We start from the raw sequence: 14,780 nt of genomic DNA on the forward strand, positions 1-14,780 counted from the left end.
CCCCACTCTTGAATAAAAACTCCACAAGTTTGTAACACATGACCTCCCTCTTCTAAATCCAAACTGTAGCTCTACCATTACTTCATTTTTTTCCTAGGTACTACATCCATTTATCTCTCACTCAACTTTCATACATCTTACATACCATACTTGTTAGAGACCCTGGTGTATAGTTCAATGACTCTTCTTTGTTACCACCTTTATAAATTAGAACTATGCTTGCTCTCTTCTATTAGTGGGACTCTACTTTCATTTAAGGAGCTCTCAATAATACTTTGAACCACCCATGTCAACTGCTGATTGCATTCTTTCAACATTCATTCTGATGCTCCATCATGTCCAGGGGCCTTTCTAACATATAGTCCTTCCAACTATTTCTGCACGTCTTCTTCAGTCACTTGGATTTCCCCTAGACCTGTTTCTTAGCTTATCTCACTCTACCCCACAAATGTCCTCTCTTTTGTGAACACTGATTAAAAACTCTTATTCATTATCTCTGCCATTTCAGCTGGATTCTCACACATTTGAACACTCACCTTATAAAACTCTGTGTGTATGTGTGTGTGTGTGTGTGTGTGTATTTACCTAGTTGTATAATACAGTGTTTGAGCAGGGCTCATAGTGTCCTGTCTCCATATCTATATTTATCCAGAATTTCCTTAAATTTATGCATGTTTGGTGCTGTAACAACTTCCTCATTTAGACCATTCCAGATATCCACAGTTCTATGTGGAAAACTGTTCTTCTTGATGTCCCTCAAACACTGTCTCTTCCTGATCTTTTTTGAGTGCCCTCTTGTCCGTCCAGTTTCATCTTCTTCCAGCAACACCAGATCTTGCTTGTCTATCTTCTCAATGCGGTTAACTATTTTATACATCTTTATTAGATCTCCTCTTTCTCTTCTAACTTGCAAAGTTGGCAGTCCCATTTCCTTCAACCTCTCTTCGTACTTTAGGTCTTTCAGCTCTGGTACTATCCTTGTAACTGCTCTCTGAGTTCTTTCCAATTTTTTTATGTCTTTCTTCACATGCGGAGACCACACCACTGCTGCATATTCCAGTCTGGGACGTAGCATTGTGGCTATAATTTTTTTCATCAGAGTCTTATCCATGTAATGAAATGCCACCCTAATATTTGTTAACATCCTGTATGTTGAGCCAAATATTTCATTTATATGCTGTTCTGGGATCAGGGTAGCTTGAGAACCACTCCTAGGTCTTTTTCCTTCTTGCTCCTCATTATTACTTCCTCCCTCATTTTATAGTCCCATGCAAGTCTTCTTTCACTCTTTCCCAATTCCATCACATGGCATTTCTTAGCATTGAATTCCAATTTCCACTTCTTGCTCCACCCATAAATCTTGTCGCTATCTCTTTGCAACTCTATACAATCAACATGGGTCTTTATTACTCTTAACAATTTTGTATCATCAGCAAACAGATTAATATAACTGGTCAAACCCTCCTGCATATCACTGATGTATATTTGGAAAATAATGGGTGCTAACACTGATCCCTGTGCTACTCCGCTTGTTACATTACTCCAACTTGAACAGGTGTCCCTGATCACAGTTCTCATTTCTCTATCCTTTAAGTAGTCTCTCATCCATTTTAGCATTGTCCCCCTCAGTCCTTCTATATGTTCCATCTTCCATGATAGTCTTTTATGTGAAACTTTATCAAAAGCTTTTTTGATGTCCAAGTACACTGCATCTACCCACCCATCTGTTCTGTACTTCATCTATTACTCTTGTATACAAACTTAGTAAATTTGTCACACATGACCTTCCTTTTCTGAAGCCAAATTGACTATCTGTTATAACTTCGTTCTCTTCCAAATATTTCACCTACTTTTCCTTGATCAATATTTCACAGATCTTGCCCATAACACTACTTAGCGACACTGGTCTATAATTTAGTGGCTCAGTCCTCTTTCCTCCTTTGTGCATTGGCACTATATTTGCTCTCTTCCACTCTCTTGGTACTCTTCCTTCTATCAGTGAGCTGTTAATTACATCCCAAATTGGCTCCACCACTTGTTCTCTACATTCCTTTAGTGTCTAGCCTGACACTCCATCAAGTCCCATTGCTTTCCTGACATCCAACTTCTCTAACAATTTGCCAATTTTATGTTTTTGCACCAAGACTTCTTGTAACCCCCCCTGCCTTACCTCCTCATTTGGTTCTGTAAAACCTGTTTCCACAGTGAACACAGAACTGAAACTCTCATTCATAATTTTGCTCATCTCTTCTGCTGTTTACTATCTTGTTAATGGTCTCTCTGCTTGTCATCTTTCCATTGATAAATCTGTAAAAAAAGCTCAGGCTCTTCACATTTCTTTACCACATCCTTTTCATATTGTTTCTCCTCCTCTCTTCTTATTCTAATGTACTCATTTCTTGCCTCCTTATACTGCTCTCTCTATTATTTTAATTTCTTTGTTTCTTCAGTTTCTTTCAAGCTATATCCTTTCTCTTCTTAGCACATCTGGTATTATTACTAAATATGTCTACTCCTTACTTTATATACAGGTACATACTTCTGCACACCCACACTGTACTTTTCAGGAATGTTTTGTATTTCTCTTGCACTGTCTTGCCTTCCATAAGTCCCTTCTAATCAATACTTCCAAAGAATTTTCTTAACTCTGTAAAATTTATCTTTGTGTGATTTAGTCTTCCATTTTTATAGTCCTCCTTATATGGTAGAGCCTCCCAATCTTGCAGTATCACTTCTAACACCACATGGCCACTTTTTCCCATTGGGCTTAAGTATTTAATGGTTGGACTTGGCTCCAGTTTTTTTTTTGTGAATACCAGGTCTAGCATAGATGGTTCCTCCCCCCTTCTGTATCTTGTAAATTCCTTCACCCACTGATCCATTGTATTTACCATAGCTAACTGTAGCATTTCTTCACTCCACAGTCCAGCACTTCTATTAACTTCCATCTCCTCCCAGCTTACATTTTTGCAGTAAAAGTCTCCCACTAGTAGTATTTTTACTGTCCTTCCTTATCATGTTGTCTAGGCACTTCTACACTTCTTTTTGTATTTCCTTATGATCCTCCAGCCTCCATGTATTAGTCTTCGGTGGCACATATGTTTATGTGATCTTCTTCCTTTCTCTCCCACTGGTCTTGATTGTTATACCTATGACCTCCACCATGCCATCTCCACATTGCACTTCTTCCACATATATATCATCTTGAACCATTATCAATACTCCTCCTCCTTTTCCCTTTCTATCTCTCCTCCAATAATTATATCCCTCTTCCTTAAAGCTTGAATGGACTTCCTCTTTTAACTTTGTCTCAGTTGGGCACAACACATCTTGTCTATTTTCCTTTAAGGAATCTCTCACTTTCAGTACACCTGAAAGTAACCCATCTATGTTTGTATACATTACTCTTAATGTACTACTTTTCCCACCACATACAATTTGTCTGTCTGCTGCTGTGGTTCTTTAATTTCTTGTTCCATTTTCCAAATATACCATTTCCTTAGTCTCATATCTAGTACCCCCCAATAAAATTTTCTCTTGTTGGTCTCTGTCTTTCTCTTGTTTTTTCCTTAGTTTCATTTCTCAGATCCCTCTCTTTTTCCCTTTCTTCCAAGTTCAAATTTTTTTTACCCAAATATGCTTGTATTCTGAACTTTCAGCCAGCTTTCCAGTTCTTGCTAGGATCTCCTCTACTGCAACTTGGGATCTCATTCTCACTTTTAATGGCCTTTTACCTCCTTCACTATATTTTCCAATTCTGTATGTTTCTTTCATTTCTCGTTCCAGTCCCTGTTCCTCATATTGGACCATTGTAATAATTTTCCTTACCAACTCCTTCTCTTCTCTCCCCCTGACAGACTTTACTGGGTTCCTCTTCTCTTGCAGTATGAAGGCCATACATTTCTTCTTATCCACTGTGTCTCTCACCAAAACCTCCTTTTCTTTAATTACCTGAATTACTGTGTCTTTGATTTTTTTCTGTGTTTGTTTCTTAACCACCTCTGTGAAGCTCACTTTTTCATCCTCATGTTCTTTCTTCCAGGCATTTCTTAGTTCCTCCAGTTTGGTTTCACATACTGCCCCTTCCACTTTTCCTGCACTATCCTCCACCTTTCTCTTGCAGCCCCTGCAGAGTTAATTCATATTCATTACATTTAGTCTTGAGTATCTCATTTTCTTTCTTTAGTTCCTCCATGCCTCTTTCATCTCATTGTTTATCTTTAGAGCACTCTCACATTCACTATACTTCTTTCTCAATTCTTTGTTTTCCATGATAAGTTTGTCCTGCTTTTCCAGAATGCTTGAGATCAGTTCCCTCATGCACCTTATTTCTTTCTCTACACTGATTATCCTTCCTTTCTCTTCTCTGAATCCTGAAAAATCCCTTCTCCTCTTGCCTCCACCAACTGTCTCAAGCCTACAGGGGTTTCAATAAAATGTGCCTTCTGTCCCATCTCCTCACTTGGTTTGCTTACAAACATATCATGACTGGTGGTGCCACTGGTGTGTGTGTGTGTGTGTGTGTGTGTGTGTGTGTGTGTGTGTGTGTGTGTGTGTGTGTGTGTGTGTGTGTGTGTGTGTGTGTGCATGCATGTATGTATGTATTTAACCTAGTTGTATTGTACAGGGCATGAGCCAAAGCTCATTTTGTCCTGTCTCCATAACCTTATTTATCCAGTTTCTCTTTAAACACGTGTACGAGTACACTGTTTGCCACAATCACCTCTTCCTTTGAATCATTCCAGATTTCAATAGTTCTATACGAGAAGCTGCATTTCTTGATGTCACTTGAACATCCACTCTTCTTTATTTACTTCCCATGCCCTCTCGTCTGTCTCTCTTCCTCCTCCATCTGTGGTACCAAGTCATTTCTGTCTATTCTTTCTATATTGTTTACTAATTGATACATTGTTGTCATGTCTCTTCTTTCTCTTCTCTCTTGTAGTGTTGGTAAACCCATCTCTTCAAGTCTTTCTTCATAGCTTAAGTCTTTCGATTCTGGTACTATCTCCATTGCTATCATCTGTATTCCTTCTAGTTTCCATATATCTTTTTTCTATGTGGAGCCCAAACTGCTGCTGCATATTCCAATTTAGATTGTATCATGCTTGTTATAATTTTCTCCATCATTTCTTTATCTAAATAGTTAAATGCTACCCTAATGTTTGTTAACAAGGTGCATGTAGAGACGAATACTCCATTTATGTGTCTTTCACGTGATAATGTGTCCTGAATCATTACTCCCAAATCTTTTTCTTCTTTACTCTTCATTATTATTTCTCCTCCCATTTTGCACTTCCACAAAGGTTTCTTTTTACCTTTTCCTATTTCCAACACGTGGCATTTTCTGGCGTTAAATTCTAGTTTCCATCCTTGGCTCCGTGCATGTATCTTGTCAATATCCTTTTGTAACTCCTTGCAGTCATTTTCATCCTTTATTATCTTTATTATTTTTGCATCATCAGCAAACAGGCTTATAGTTTATTTTAGATCATGTCATATCATTTACATATATTTGAAACATAATGGGTGCCAACACAGATTCTTGTGCCAACTTGACTTAGTGTCTTTGATTACTGTTCTCATTCCCCTCCCTTGTAAATAATCATCCATCCATCTCAATACTGTTCCCTTTAGTCCTCCATTCTCTACCTTCCACATAAGGCTTTTGAGGGGAATTTTACTAAATGCTTTTTTGAGATCCAGGTATACCACATCAACCCATCTATCCCTCTCTTGCACTCTATCTATTACTCTTGTACAGAAGCTCACAAGATTTGTGACACAGGATCTCCTTTTCCTGAATCCAAATTGCTTTTCTGTAATTATTTTTCATCTTCTAGATATTCCACCCATCTGTCTTTAATTACTATTTCACAGAGCTTGCTCACAATACTTGTTAGTGACACTGGTCTATATTTTACTGGTTCCATTTTATTTCCCCCTTTGTATATTGGCACTATGTTAGGTCTTTTCCATTCCCTTGGTACTTTTCCTCCTCTCAACAAGCTGTTAATTATATCCCATATGGGTTCTTTCATTTGTTCTCTGCATTCTTTTAATATCCATCCATTTACTTGATTTGGTTCCATAGCTTTTCTAACATCCAGCTCTTCCAGCAGTTTCTTGATTTCTTTTCTTTTTACTTATACCTCCTGTATACCCATTCCCATACTCATATACCATTCATATACCCATATACCCCTGAGCCCTCATTCTGTGGTACTATTTTTGGTGCCATAAATTCGGTTTCCTATATAAACACAGATTGAAAACTCTCATTCATTAGTTCACTCATCTCCTCAGTAGTTTCATAAATTCATCCTTCCCTTTTTAACTTGTTTATGCCATCCTTATGTTTCATTTTCCTATTTATGTATTTGTAGAAGAGTTTGGGTTCTTCCTTGCATTTTCTTACAATGTCACTTTCAAAGTTTCTTCTTTTCTTATTTTACTATATTCATTCCTTGCCTTTCTGGATTCTTCTCTAGCATTTCTGTTCGGTTGTCTCATCATTTTCTTCCATGCCCTGTCCTATTTCTTTTTTACTTCTACACACCTGGCATTAAACCATTCATGCTTCCCAACATTTTCACTTATAACTTGGCACAAACTGCTGCACCCCCTCTCTATAACTGCTCAAAAATATCTCATTTTTTTTTGCTCTACTTTACCTTCAAAATAGCTCTTTCCAGTTATTTTTTTTCCATAGAATTTATTAAGTTCTGCAAAATTTGCTTTGGTATAGTTCTGTCTCTCATTTCTGTATTGTTCTTTCCTGTGCAATACTTTTTCCTCCTATGGTGCTATTTCTATTATTAAATGATAACTTCTTCCCAGTGGACTCAGACAATGTACACTTAGTCTACTTTCTGGTATTTTTGTAAACACTAAGTCCAACTGTGATGGTTCTTTTTCTCCTCTGCATCTCGTACACTTGTTTATCCACTGTCTCAATGTATTCACCATCGTGGTTTGCATGTGTTCTTCACTCCATGACCCGACATTTTCTTCCACTTCCATCTCTTCCCTGTTAATTTCTTTAGTGGTGAAGTTGCCTACTATGAGCACTTTGTTACAGTTCCTTATCATTTCCTACTATTTCTTGTTTCTAGTTGCATGCTTTTAAATTTATTGGTCTCCCATGCATTAGTTTTTGGTGGTTTACATATGTAAGTTACAATGATTTTCCTTTTTTCACTTCCTTTGATCTTAATCACAACACTCAATGTTTCTGCCATTCCATCACCATATTCCACTTCCTCAACAAAAGTATCTTATTTTACCAATATCATCACTCCTCCTCCCTTTCCTTTTCTGTCTCTTCTCCATGTGCTTGCCGATCCTTCTCCTTCCTTTGCAGATCCCAACTTTATTTCCTCTTTTTAATTTGGTTTCTGTTAAACATACCACATCTGGTTTATTGTTCTTTAAGTAGTCTTTAAGTTCCAATAGGCTTGACACCAAACCACCTATGTTAGTATACATAATCTTCAAACTTCTGCTTGGTGATCTTGTGTGGCATCTTTGGGCCACCATATTCTCACTTTCATGTCCACAACTTTCAGGTGAATCTTTTCACTTGTCCTTCGGTTCTTTTCTTGTTTTTTTGACTGGGCCTCTACTCTCAATTCTTTCAATTTACTTCTCTCTTCTTCATTCATGTCTCTTTTTATCCATATTTCTTTCATTCTTTCTACTTTTTCCAATTTTCCTGTTCTTTGCAAGACATGTTCCACCACTGTGTGATATGAATCTTATTTTCATTGGTCTTGTTCCATTTTATTTATGCTTTCTGATCCTGTAAATCTCTTCAATTTGTTCGATTATCCCCTCTCCTTCCTCCACCACTTCTGCTATAATTTCCTGAGCCCTTTTCACTCCTTTCTCTCTCTAGCTATTTTCATGGGTAGGTTCTTCTCCTTAACTTCAAATACCACCATACACATCTTTCTCTGTACAGTGTCTCTCACAAGATTACTTTTTTCCTTTATTATTCTAATCATTTTCCATATTCTTATTGTGTTTCTGTTGCTGTTGCCTTATTATCTCCTCCATGTCCACCTTATGTTGTTGTTCTCTCTCTTCTTTCCAACTTTTGATTTCCTCTGTCACTAACTCCTTCACTTCTCCAACCCTAACATCTCTCCCTCTTGCAAAGTTTTCTTTAACTCTTCATTCTCTTCCTTGAGTTTCTTAACTTCTTCACAGTACTTCTTGTTTAAGTTCACTCTTTTTGTCACCTATTCTTTGTTCTTTGTTTTCTTCTTCTCTTTCCATCTCTCTCTTTTTCATCTTTAATATATCACTGGATATCTTTTTTACACTGTCACCACCCACTTCTCTTTCTTCTTTCCATGCCTTTCTTCACATTTTCACAGTCTTCTTCAATTTTTCACATTCGTTTATTTGTGTGTGCTACACTGAGGTCCTCTTCCTTGAAGCCCTCCGAAATATTTGGGTTTGTGCTGGCCACCATCTTCCCTGTTGACATCACTGACCACCAGTGTTTACCTTGTATCACTTTCATTTCTCCCTTTCAGTCAGTCCTCTAATAACAATTCCCCTTCCCCTGCATCCACACCTTGCACAATACCCTATTATGGAGACAGGACTCAAAGTTTGGCCCCCCTGCAAAATCAAACCTAGGTAGATCCTTACAGCTGCTGGGGATGCATCCAATCAGCTGGACGGAGGACGCGCGCATGTTTGTGTGTATTTACCTAGTTGTGGTTTACAGGAGGGGAGTAATCTCATAGTATCCCATCTCTATATCTATCTAGTTTGGTCTTAAAAGCACAGACAGTTTTGGCATTTACAACGTCTTCACTGAGTTCATTCCATTTGTTCATACTTCTGTGAAGAAAACTATACAGTAAAACCCCTCTCATCCGGCATTCGAGTATCCGGCAGCTTCAAGTATCTGGCACATTTTTCCCCGAGCCTTAAAATCAATAAAAAATCAATGTGTACTCATAAAATCGATTAAAATTCCCGCACGAGGCATACTTTGTCCCCTTACCACCAGAGCGCACTGCTTCGCGCCACCCGCAGCCCACTGCACTGTGTTTACTCAGTGACTCAGTACCGTGTGTGCACTGTTTATCGCCTGACGCCTTCATCATGCCTAAAGTTGTAGAAAAGAGGAAGCGTGTTGTGCTTACACTTAAGCAGCTGATCAGATCAGCTGATCAGATCAGCTGATCTTTGTTATGGTAAGATGCATGAGTGTAGGGTGGTGATTGTGGACATAATTTCACTTCTATTCAAGTATCCGGCAATATTCAAGTATCCGGCATGTCGGTGGTCCCATTGATGCCGGATAAGAGGGATTTTACTGTACTTCTTAATGTCTCTTCTACAGTTAACTTTCTGCAACTTCTTATTGTGTCCCCTTGTACTCTGTGTGTCTAAATTTATAAAACCTTCTTTGCCCACATTTTTCATACCATTTATCATTCTATAGAAGTTTATTAAATCTCCTCTCTCTCTCTCTCTCTCTCTCTCTCTCTCTCTCTCTCTCTCTCTCTCTCTCTCTCTCTCTCTCTCTCTCTCTCTCTCTCTCTCTCCTATTTTCAAGGGTAGGAATTTCCAACATTCTTAATCTCTCTTCATAGGTTGATTTACTCAACTCCAGAACCATCTTAGTGACTGCTCTTTGTACTCTTTCTAATTTTATAATATTCCTTTGATATGAGGAGACCACACCACTGCCGCACATTCCAATCTTGGTCTTATCATGGAAATCAACAACTTTTTATCATTCCTTCATCCAAATATAAGAATGCCATTCTTACTTTTTTTTAACAAATTCATCATCTCTCCAGTAATTTTATCAATGTGTCTGCCAGGAGTCAAATTTTTCAGTAACTGTTACTCCCAAATCCACTTCCTCTTTTGACTTCTTTAACTTCACACCATCCATCTCATAATGATATTGTATTCTTTTCTTACTCTTACCAAACTCCATTACTTTACATTTACTTAAATTGAATTCCATTTGCCAAGATTTACTCCATCTATTTATCTTATTTAAATCATCTTGCAGTACCATACAGTCATTTACATTTTCTACCCTTCTCATCAGCTTAGCATCATCCACAAATAAGTTCATATAACTATCTATTTCTTCATTTATGTCGTTCACATATACGTATCACAAAGATTATCGGTCCCATTACTGAACCCTGTGGGACACCACTAGTTACTTCAGCTGAGATGAATTTTAGTCTTGTATTACAATTCTCATATCTCTATCATCCAGATAATTCTCCATCCACTCCAGCAGTCTTCCAATTTTTCCATAATTTTTTATCTTCTATAGTAATCTTCAGTATGGTATTTTGTCAAATGCCTTCTTCAAGTCTAAGTAGACACCATCTATCTCTCTCCTGCACAATATCAACTACCCTTGAATAAAAGGACAATAAGTTCATGGAGCATGATCATCCCCTCCTAAATCCAAATTGATAATTTACTAAAACTTTATCTCTTTCCAAGTGTTCCATCCATCTTTATTGTTCTTTCACATAATTTTCCTACAACACTAGTCAAGGACACTAGTCTATAATTTAATGGATTTCCCTTATTTCCTCCTTTGAATATTGGTGTAATATTTGCTCTCTTCCAATCTTTTTCTACTCTTTCCTGTGATAGTGATGTCACCATTAGACTGTGAATTTTATCAGCCAGTTGTTCTCTACATTTCTTCAATATCCAGTTTGATACTCCATCTGGACCAGTTGCTTTATTTACTTCAAGTTCTTCCATCATCTTAAGTATTTCTTCATAACTGACTGGGAGTGTACTTAGTATATTCCTCACCAACTTATCCCTTCCAGCATCAAACTCCCCTTCCACAGTAAATACCAATCTGAAACTATTGTTCATAACCTCCACCATGTCCTGTGCATCATCATAGATTTTTCATTCAACTTTCAATCTTGACACACCTTCCTTCTTCTACATCTTCCCATTAAATGTCTGAAGAGTAGTTTGGGTTCGTTTATACACTTATCTATTATATCTCTTTCATAGTTTCTTCTCCTCATTCTTATTATCTCAATGTACTTGTTTCTAGCATCAATATATTCCTCCCATCTGTTTTCAGTTTTCCTCTTCTTCCATCTATTCAAAACATTTGATTTATGATTTCTAGCCTCTTTGCATTTTGTACTGAACCATTCTTTACCCTTTCTACATCTCACTCCTCCTTTAGGTAGAAATTTCTCCACAGCAGAATTATATATCGAATTAAATCTAGAATATTGTTCCCCCTTGTGGATTCTACAATTACCTGTTTTAAAAAATTATCCTGAATTACCTTAAGAGATTCCTCTGCTTCCCTGTTACCCACCATCAGGCTCCAGTTGATATTCCTAAAATTAAAATCTTCTGCCATATATACCTGACTGTACCTTCCTGCTCTATTTATTTCCTGCCATAGTGAGGTGTTAATTTCCTTTGTACTGTTTGGTGGCCTGTACACTAATCTCAGTACTACTGACTGTGATCCTTCCTTAATATTTACCCATATCAACTCTGTTTTGCTATCTGTTTTAATTCTACTGTTAATACAACACTGTAATGTGTCCCTAATGTATAGTGCAATGCCTCCTCCTCTCCTGTTTTCCCTGTCTTTATAGAATAATGTATAACCATCTACTTTAACATCTGGATTAAATACTTTTCCTGCCATATCTAATCAAGTTTCTGTTAAAACAATGATATCAAGGTTCTCTACACATGCCATTCCTCTAAGCAAGTCTATTTTATTAAAAATATTTCTACAATTCGTGTAGTAAACACTTAAGCTATTCCTCGCCTTTGCTGAGCTAGTTACCTTTCTAGATTGATCTAATTTAGCCTTCATTTTGTCCTCCCTAGTCCTTCATTGCTCCTGACTAACGAAAAAATTGCTGGAGTGCAGTTACCTCCTGCTTGATTGTTCCGGCCAAAACCATTTTCTTATTATATGTAATCCCACAACTTTGTATGAAAATTATTTATTTTTTTTATGTCTTTTCAATGTTTTTTTCTATGCTTCTTCACATTTTTCCTTCAGTTTTGTCCTGTCTTCCATGGACAGACACCTTATTTTAGGAAAAAAATAGCATCTTCAATGCTGAAAAATACAGAAACTTCATTAGTGACAAAATAACATAGTAATAAACAGATGCCCACTTCAGGTACTTACATTGCTGATTCTGCAAGTAGTGGGAATTCAAGTTATTTAATGGAATGTGTAGTGAGTAATGGGCTTGGATATAGACTCCTTTCCACCAACAAATGTGGATATTCATGCATTTTTTATGGATGTGGGAACTATTTAATGGTTTCATTCACCCTATTGCCTCTCAGCTAATGCATAATCACAGAAAACATCACTTAGTATAATCATAAATATATGATAATTTAGCTGTAGATCATGTAGCTGGGAGTTATGTAGACAGCCAAGGATGAGTGATGGTTGCTGGTATCCCAAACCAGAGGCTGGCTGTGTTTCATAACCAAGACAAGAGCTTCCTTGATATATCCAATTGTTCCAACTTCTAAGTTCTTGTTAACTTAGCAAATTTAACTAATGGAAAGCGGTAAAGAAGCAAGAATGTGTCTTAATAGGACTGTTGTGCTTGTGATGGCTAGTGAGCGACAATTGAGTCGAGCAGGAGGATTCGCTATGTCCTTGCCTCCTTGCCACATCAAAAAACAAAAGCTATTCACAATCCACCCACTCTACTTCTCATTTATTTCAATAACTAATACTTAGTTTGTACTTGATTAACCTTAATTACCCCTTAATATGACTTTACAATTTATATACAAATCACAACACAAATAAAAAATGCACTGATATTGTATGTGAAACAAATGTAAATTTCCAAATTATGAGGCTGGGCATTACCTGATTCTATATTCAGGTAATATGTCTACTTGAGATTAAACTCCTCCACCTCTCCTGCGACCTTTGAGAAGCTACATGGGATGGCCTGGTCTGCCCCTCAGTATCTGTTCTCTCCTGAACCTGAAGTAACCCTCCAGGTCTACTGACCTCAACAGGATTGATTGGGATAGGTTTGGGAGAGCACTTGAGAGTGGAATTAGTATATTCATAGTTCTGAGAGCTCTTTGTCCCTGTACCATAATTTCAGCCATTCTAATGATACCATTCTCATCAGGATACAATTTTAATATCATAGCTAAAGGCCAAGTGGAACAATTCTAGCCTGTTTTTAATAATTTGGGGAATGTTATACCCTTATGAAAAGATCTGCTGGGTTTTCTTTGGTAGGAATATGGTGGTACTTGAAGTGCCTTTGTGTTGGCAGCATTTTCTCTGCTCTATTCTTCATATATGGATTCTTATTTTCGCTTTTATTTATCCAGTGTAAACAGATTTCAATGTCAGCCCATATTACTACTTGCTTAGCACCTAAAGGAACTGGGACGTTGATCGATGTCCTGCCGCTAAGGGACTGGGGACATTGACTGATGTCCTTATTAAAATAAAGCCAAATTATGTTATTTTCCACTTGATTTGCTAGCCAGGCTATGACTACACTGGTTTTGAGTCAGACAGCAAGGATTGTTGATATACAGCTAGCCACCATCACAGCCAGTTCCCAGGAATGTGATTCCAGTGCATCCGATTTGGCTTGCTTGCCCTGGCATTTCCTTACTTCCATAACCAGTCTGATGTGGTCAGCAAACCCCACAATCAGCCACTGTAATGCATGGGGGCAGGAAAAATGCCTGGGTATGGAGTGTATGAAAAATTGTGGATAACATGTTTTCTTAATCTCCAAAGTCACAGCCGGGGGCAAACCAATCAGACGTGTGGGCTGAGCCAGGCTTAGAGTATGCTGACAACACATTCAACTCATGATATCTCTGTAATCATGGCAACTATAGACTTCTGGATGAAACCATTCAAAAGAGAAGGAGTTGATTGTGGGGAGAGTACTGTTTTCTTCCACTTGCTCATTTTAGGTTAAGAGTAATAAGCATGCGAAAACAAGCTACTTTATGTATTTTGATCTCAACCTGCTGTCCTGGCGGTACAGTCAAATTACTCCCCCTCAGTCCTTTCGGGGTTAAAGAGGGGGTTTATCCCTTTACTCCCAGGCTCATCTTTCATGGTTACTTCCACTAAATACTTAGCTAACTAAGTACCCATTTCTTTTGTCATTAATTCTAATTGAGGCAGGGTTCATGATTTCAACATTGTCAACTCACTATGATTATCTGTGACTGAGTAGGCTGTAATGCCATATGTCTTTGAGAATGTGTTACAGAAGATGTGAAACTGTACACTGTCATTTTAGCTTAAATGGATTTGTCTGGGGATGGAGACCTCAGTTTCTACAATACAATCCTCCTCTATTCTTTCCCACTCACATGAATAATATTCTGGGAGGATGGTATCTTGACTAATTTTCTCTTTCCAAGCTTCTCACATTAACATTTTCCCTCTTCTTGTTATAGGGCTCATTATACCCAAGGGATCAAATAAGAGAGATATTTGGCTTAGTAAGGATCTTGTAGTCAGATTTTGTTCAGGATACTGAGGCTGGTGTAGATTTATTCTATCACCATTCACATCCCACACCATACCCAGTAAGTTTTGCCTTATGGATAACTCAGATTCAAGTTGTTCCTTAAAAAGATTTTGTAGGACTTTTAAAGTCACTATTCCAACTCTGCAGAGGCATGTTAGCGGCTAAACATTCCTTTGTTGCCTTTTACCGCTTCTTCCTTTGTGTCTACTGTTATTTGTAAAT

General features: G+C 37.7%; 1 protein-coding gene across 2 annotated transcripts in view; it reads right to left on the bottom strand.

Annotated features, from left to right (window-relative positions):
- LOC135104964 (solute carrier family 35 member E1 homolog) overlaps window positions 1-14,780 on the bottom strand; it is a 108,090-nt gene that overhangs the window by 21,109 nt on the left and 72,201 nt on the right. The gene's annotated exons all lie outside the window — the stretch shown is intronic.

Source organism: Scylla paramamosain, chromosome 11 (assembly GCF_035594125.1).
Source record: "Scylla paramamosain isolate STU-SP2022 chromosome 11, ASM3559412v1, whole genome shotgun sequence".
NCBI lineage: Eukaryota > Metazoa > Arthropoda > Malacostraca > Decapoda > Portunidae > Scylla > Scylla paramamosain.